The sequence below is a fragment of the Tupaia chinensis genome, unplaced genomic scaffold (genome assembly GCF_000334495.1).
Source record: "Tupaia chinensis unplaced genomic scaffold, TupChi_1.0 Scaffold143648_1, whole genome shotgun sequence".
Taxonomy (NCBI): Eukaryota; Metazoa; Chordata; class Mammalia; order Scandentia; family Tupaiidae; genus Tupaia; species Tupaia belangeri.
In genome coordinates, this window is record NW_006203497.1 from 619,123 (window position 1) to 627,025 (window position 7,903).

The 7,903-nt window shown below is 37.8% G+C and overlaps 1 pseudogene; it reads right to left on the bottom strand.

The window, feature by feature from the left end:
• Positions 1 to 227: 227 nt before the first annotated feature.
• Positions 228 to 7,903, bottom strand: part of LOC102480961 (obg-like ATPase 1) — an 84,888-nt pseudogene continuing 77,212 nt past the window's right edge.

Consider the following 7,903-nt stretch of genomic DNA (forward strand, 5'->3'; position numbering starts at 1 on the left):
TGATCCAGTCCATTTATTGACTTTATTCTCTGCTTTTTGTTTTATACATTCATAGTTGCTTGGCTTTCTGGTTCTTACCAAAGACCTGCAATGTGAGCGTGAGTACATATATTTTATGTACCAGAAGCAACCTTATTATCAGTCATCAAGACAGCTGTCTCCTGGTAGACAAAACAATTGGTATATAATAATCCAACTATGTGGCTGCAGCTAGACTCCTTTTATATCTATCCAGCTGTGAAGTCAAGTGAGGCCACCAATTTATGCTCATTCGGTCTTGTGTTACTGTGCAGTATCAGGGGTTCTGCACCACTAGACAACATCTGTTTAGGCACTGAGGAATTCACCAGTAGAAGAAATGAGGGACGAGAACATTTCCGAACATCTATGGTTCTGTAAAAATCTCTAAAATATCTTAATTTTACTTTTACTTTTAATTGTAATGAAATCATTATTAGACTATTTACCCAGCTGCATCTAAGAATGACTAAGAAAAGAGAAAAGAAGAAATATGAAGACAATTACATAAGTAAATAAAATAAAAGCTCTAAGGAAAGGAATTTCTTTTTTTTCTAAAAAATATAAATAGAATTGAGTTTAGCCTGGGGTGAGGGGTATTTTTACTAGTGTTTCAAATACCAGGGAGCAGATTTGTATTTAAAAAAAGATTATTTCATGATAGATATTAGGCACATATTGTTTCGAGTGAAATATAGTAGTAATATATAAAACTGAAATAACTTTACAAACTAAATCATAAACACATGTTTACTTCTTTATTAGAACTCCTGGAATAAAATGAGCCAGATGTTGTATGCCTAATAAATCTGTTTTATTACATAAAAATCGTGTGACAGAATTAAATTCAAAAGTTCTATTTTACTATCATTCTTTACAGAAGTTCAAAACCAACTTTAGATGAATATGTAGTACAATAAATTTTACTGAATGTATCACTTAACTCAAACAACTAAGATCTACATGTCTACAAGTCTTTGAATACACTCTCTCCTTAAAGACTCATATAGTGATTTTTCAGGGCCTTGCCAATACTCTTCCAAATCAGTCTTGAATTAATACATCCCTTTATTGAATTGACATACTATTTGACCAAATATATGAATATATTCAAATAAAATGATAAACCAACTTTGTACAATAGGCACTAAGGAATACATATTGGATGCCCACATGGGTTACTGAAAATGTTTACTACAGCACTATTTATAAACACTCTTAAAATCATCTTATACTACTAAATTGAGTTCAGTTTGCTTGAGGACAGAAAAAAAGTAAAGTTTTTTAATCACTATATAGATTTCTAAAAAACAATTTTTAATTTATACTAAAATTTGATTTTTAATTTTATCCTTTTCTCCCAAATATTATAAAAGTAATTAAATATTTATAACTAAGGTTTATGAGCATACGTGTTGATAAATAATATTTATATTTATTCTCTCTTTTTTGTTTGGTTTCATGAAATATTTTATTGAGCATAGACATCTGAGTCCTGTAAAACGTGCACTTCTGTAGATTCAAGAAAGAGCAAGCCACAGTGTCCTCACTGACAAGTGTGTCGGGCTTGGCAAATACGATGGACAAAAATGAAGTATCCTGAGAGTAATATGTTGCCATAGAAACTACAATTTGGAGGAGGTCCTTTTTTTTTTTGGAGAGTTTTTTGCTATAAGGCATGTGCACTCTCCAGACAGACAGAAAGAGACAGAGAAACAGAAAGCGAGAAATCCCCCCTCCCCCCCGGGGGCATAGCCATGCCGCGATCCCTTCTCTTCCATTCTCCTCTTGGGATCTTGGGCATGCATGCACACATGCCCGGTATGAGTTTTAAGCCATCGGGTCTGGGACTCGAACCATGATCGACTGTATGGGAGTCCAGTGATATAGCCATTATGCTAATTGCTGGTCCCTTGGAGGAAGTTCTTAATCATGTGAAAAGGAAAGCTGAGCACATTTAGTGAGCTTGCTTTCATTCGGGGTACATAGTCTTTTAAATTTTTAAGGAATTATTTATTTATTTATTATTATTAGATTTTAATTTGCATAGAACATGCATGCTTAACACACACACACACACACACACACACACACACACACAGGGTGAAAAGGGTAAGAAAGCAAGCCTCCAGTTTCAGGACTCCAACTGCAATCAGCAGGTGACTCCAACTGCACTCAGCAGGTGTGAGTCCAACAACTAAACCACCTGCCACCTGCTGGGCCCACAGTATTTTAATTTTAAAATAAATAAATACGATTTGCTTGCAGAAGATCCCCATCCCCTTGACCTAATTTGTCTCTTCAATTTTCAGAAATTTGAATTTTAAAAAAACATACGCCTTTTGGAAAGAATACCTTTATCTGAACAACAAGTAAAATTTCTCTCTTTTTTGATTATTGAGGTGTATCAAATTTGAAGAAAATAATATCTCCATCTTCAACAGTATAATTTCTGCCTCGTTATCTATCGTTTTCAGCAGTCCTGACCCCATTTTCAGAAACTTCCTCTTTAAAATCATATTTCATTACTTCAGCCCTAATGAATCTCTTTTCAAAACCTGTAAGAATCTTCCTTGCAGCCGGAGTAGCTTTTGTCCTTTTCAGGATGGTCCACGTGAGCACTTACTAGGGGCCTGCAGTGATAAAATACTCTAAATGGAGTGCTGCAAACCCAGCCTTAATGATCTTCAGCAAAGCACTTTGTGTCATGGTGGCTTCCAGATACTTCCGTCTCTCCTCAGCTCTCAATTCTTGCAAGTTCCAAAGCCCCACTAAAAAGAATTAAAGGACCCAAGACACCTGGATCATACTTGTTTAACTTTTTTTTTTTTTTAATTTTTATCAACCATTTGCTTTTCTAATGAATATTTTTTTCCCCACAAAGATTAATCAGGTAGACCATTGGTTTGGAGGTAAAAAATAAATGTCTACTCAAAACTTCAGTCTCTGTCATTCCAATTATGATAGAAACAAATTGGTTTCTTTTGATCTAGAACCCAGGACTTGACTGCACATGACATCATATTTAGGTTTTTAGGTTTTTATTTCCTCCTCTCGCAGTCACCTTTTCTAGTTTATCTAGTATAGGCCCAGTCATTTCCTCATCTTTAAGGTGAAGCTCTTCATGCATTATCTTGAACAAGATCTACACCTTCTTCAACATGAAAGATATCTTCTCAAAAGCATGTGTTAAATGAAAGATCCCAGGACAGGCACGAACATGGGATAAAAAGGCCTTGCTCTTTGTAAGCTACCTTCTCAAGGCCAGCAAAATCCACTACGTTCAGAAAGGAAGGAATGTTGTTGCTTGCTGGTACTAGCAAAGAAAAGCAAACCTTCCATCTGGCATGGGTACTCTGCTATCATTAGGATCAATGGTGTAGAATGGGAAGTTTTCTGCTGAAACCTGACTATTAATTAATATAAAGAAGAAGGTAGATTTCCAACATGTGGCCATCCCACAATACCAATTTTCACTGAGGCTGCAAATCTCCCAGTTGTTGGGGATGATTTAATTCTATCACCTCCCTTTTGTGGGGCAAACTACTCCGGTTGGGCAATAGCACAGAGTTCCAGCAGAAGCGAGAGACAAGTCTTGGTGGCAGGAGGAGGCAGGGGTATTCTCTCTTTTCTAATCTTAATTTGTGAAGAATCAGTCTATATTTCATAATTCATTGTATAAAAATTTAGTTAACATAAAAAGTTTTCACATAATCAAGAAGGTATTAACTTTTACATTACAAAGAAAATGTACAAATTCATTTCATGATTTTGTATGTGTGTATGAGAGTATTCTCCATACATTATAGGAAAAAATCAATAGTAAAATTGACAGTTGATATTTTTCTCCTTTTGTTATAAGCTGTTCTTTGTTATAAGGTGTATGTGTTTGCCTGAGAGGGCAGAGAGGGAAAGTGAGAAATCACCTCCCCCCCATGGGGGGTGGAGATACATGACTGTCCCTTCACCAGTCCCCTCTGGATGTTGGGCACTTGTGCATGTACACTGGCAGTGATTTCTAAGCCACTGCTTGGAGACTTGACCTGTGCAGTCGGCCATGTTGGATCCAGTGCCTTAACTTCTGTGCTATCTGCTGACCCTGGCAAAGATTATTGTGCCAAAATTTATTTTAGGCGTATCTGTGGCCCTGAGTTCATAAATTGACAGTTGGTTATACTGAAAAACTGCACAAAGATGTTTATTGTTATTGTGAACAAAAGCATTTTTAAAAATTGATTAATGGTATTAAATTGCCACTAATTTAATATAAGGAAAATATTTTAAAATAATATTCTATGTACTGTATCTTTTGATATATGAATTTAAACTTTTTTGAAAGTTCTTTTTCATCATCCTTTTTTCATTTCATCACTGTTTAACCTTTCTTCATTACTTTTTAACTTGTACATCTGTGTTTAATTAGAGGAAGTAATCCATGCTCTTTAAGAGGAGCCTAAGTTGGGAACCAGCAGTTAGCGTAATGGCTATGTTGCTGGACTCCCACGTAGTCGACCGTGGTTCGTGTCCCGGACCCGGTGGCTTAAAACTCACACCGGGTGCATGTGCGTGCGTGCCCAAGATCCCGAGAGGAGAATGGAGGAGAAGGGATTGCGGCATGACCATCCCCCCTGGGGGGTGATTTCTCGCTTTCTGTCTCTATGTCTCTCTCTGTCTGTCTGGCGAGCGCAAAAAAAAGGAAAAAAAAAAAAAAGAGGAACCTAAGTTCATCTATTAATATTAAAAATGAACATATTTTACTCATAGAAATGGGTTCTTCTACTTTTTTAAACATGAACATTATAATCTAGCCTATTTCAGGTTTTGAATATGGAATATGGGAACAGTAGATGGTGTAGCATTTATGTCGCTGGACTCCCACATGGCCGAATGCTGTTCAAGCCCCAGGCCCAGTGGCTTCAAAATCATGTAGGTGTATGCATGCTCAGGATCTTAGGAGGAGAATGTAGAAGGGATTAAAGTGTGGCCATCCCCTCGGGTGGTGATTTGTGTCTCTCTGTCTCTCTCTCCACCTCTCTGGTAAGAAACATGAAAAACATACATATAATAACAAATAACATATCATGTATAATATATAGTATACAATATAACAAACATAATATATATTACATGAATATCTATAGATGGATATATATGTATGGACCCTTAAGTTCTATACTTACGCTCTTAAACATGATCTGAAAATATTTGAGTACTTGCTATTCATGAGAGATAACTCTAGACATATATGTTGTAGTAGCAAATAAATTAAATGGGACCAGCCATGGTAGCGCACAGGTAACACAATACTCTGTGATGCTGAATCTATATGGAACGGTTCTGGGGTCCCAAGGTCTAGTTGCACATTCCAGGTGCAGAATCGCATGCCTGTCATTTTGACTGAACGAGGGTAGGTATGAATTGTGAAATGAACACTCTGTTGGAAGTGCTGTCTCTCTGTCTCTCTCACATAAGAAATAAATTAATGAATTAAAAAATAAAAATAAATCTTACGAGTTCCTACTGTCATAGAAACTACACTTTTGGGACCAGCAGTTAGCGTAATGGCTAAGTTGCTGGACTCCCCTGTAGTTGATTGTGTTTCAAGTCCTGGACCTGGTGGCTTAAACTCATGCCGGAGGTGTTTGAATACATGCCCAAGATCCCAAGAGGAGAATGGAAGAGAAGGGATTGCTCTGGGGCCATCCCCTCTGGGGGGTGATTTCTCACTTTCTGTCTCTCTGTCTCTCTCTGTCTGTCTGGCGAGCACACGCGCCCTATAATAAAAACCTCTCCAAAATAAAAAGAAACTACACTTTTACTATATAGTATATATATATATCTGTAGGAGGAAGCAATTGATAAAGGATCAAAAACAATACAAAAAAAACCCCCACAAAATAAATAACAAACAAACTTCAAAACTACCTAAAATATATTAGAAATCATACCAAACAGGGTTATAATGAAGAAACTTTTTTATATTGGGAACTATGGAAGATGAAGTTTAAAGTGAGACCTAAGGCAATAAAATGAAATAACCAGCTAAAGATTGGGGGGGAAAGTTAACACGGAGAAAAGCATGTTCCTAGATGCAAAGCGAAAAAGAAGTCAGTGAAGTAAATTTATAAAAACAGAAACACTCTCCTGCCAACATGGGATCAGAGAAGTGAAGGGAGGAAGACAGGGGCAGACCAGAAGACAAAGAGCAAAAGTCAAATCATGCCAGGCTGTGCAGACCAGGATGGTCGTGGGTTCATATTGTTAGTGCAATGGGAAGCCATTCTAAGATTTTAAGTTAGAAGTCACATGATACAATTTTTGTTTAGTTTTTTGCCATAGAGCATGTGCACTGGCCAAAGAGAGACAGAGAGAAGAAATTTCCCTCCTGGGGGATTGGCCACCCCGCAATCCCTTCTCCAATATCCTTTCAAGATTTTGAGCATGGACATGAACCCATTGTGATTTTTCAGGCACCAGTCTGGGACTCCTCCAACAGCTGTTAAGCATGTAGGAGCCCAGTGATTTAAGCAACAAGCCACCTGTTGGCCCCAGTAATTATTATATTTTGACAAGTATTCTAACTGTTCATGTGTCTAATGTATTGTAAGGAATTGGGCAAAAATGGTATTAGAGTGACTAATCAATAAACTCAATAAGCCTCCTCTGTGGTACAGGCAAGAGATAGTAGAGTTTGGGGCAGGATTGTAGAAGATAGGAGGGCCCTGCTGGAAGGATAGTGTGGAAAGAAAAGCCATGGTAATGAACAAGTTCTTGAGACTTTCTCATACCAACCTCCCCCGCATATACCTGCAACCTCACCTTTTCCCTAATTGTTTGTTTCTCACCTTTCACATAACCAAAATACCCATGACCGCAAATCTCTGCCGCATGCCTTAGGTGTAGACAGATAACTCTTCTTGATTAATGGTAGTTCAGTGGGACTCAAAATTTCATGCTCAGCACTGGCAAAGCTTTTGCTGTTTGTGAATTATTAGAGCTTAAGAGAAACAAAGATACCATTTAATTTAAGCCATTCACTTTGTAGAGGGAGAAAGGAAAGCTTCATGGAAGAAATACCGCATCGAGTTTAGCAGCCTACCCTGCATTTATCACTTTGCCGCGGCACATGGCTAATAGATACTCAACAACTGTATTCTACAGAGGATAAGATAGCGTGCCTTACTAGTGTTCAGGCTGGGACCGTAATGCCAGTCTCCTGACTTTGACAACAACAACAAAACAAAACAAAAAACGCTAAGATTTATTTATCATTTCCAAATTTAGGCAGGAAACTGAAGTGCTTTGAATCTGTGATCTCAGGCTGTGATGTGCTCCTGAACTGGAGTGTAAAACTTATGTGGAAGCTAGATTATTAGGAATATTTTGTCATGATCTTTAAAGAATAACCTTTAACATATTGAACATATCATTATCTTCATTTTATCTCATAATTAACCCAAAGAGGTAGCACTAATGCCACATCTCAGAGATGAGGGCGCAGAAGTTCAAAAGGTTGTGTAAGTTTCTCAAGGTGGTAAAAATAGGTGACAAAAGTAAGTTGAATTCTGACTGCTTTTTTTTTTTTAAGAGGTTTTCACTATAGGGCGCGTGTGCTCGCCAGACAGAGAGAGAGAGAGAGAGACATAGAGACAGAAAGCGAGAAATCACCCTGCAGGGTGGATGGTCACGCCATAATCCCTTCTCCTCCATTCTCCTCCCAGGATCTTGGGCACGCACGCACATGCGCCCAGCGTGAGTTTTAAGCCACCGGGTCCAGGACACGAACCTTGGTCGACTATGTGGGAGTCCAGCAACATAGCCATTACACTAACTGCTGGTTCCCAATTCTGACTGCTTTATAAAAAACCCTGGATACATAAACTAT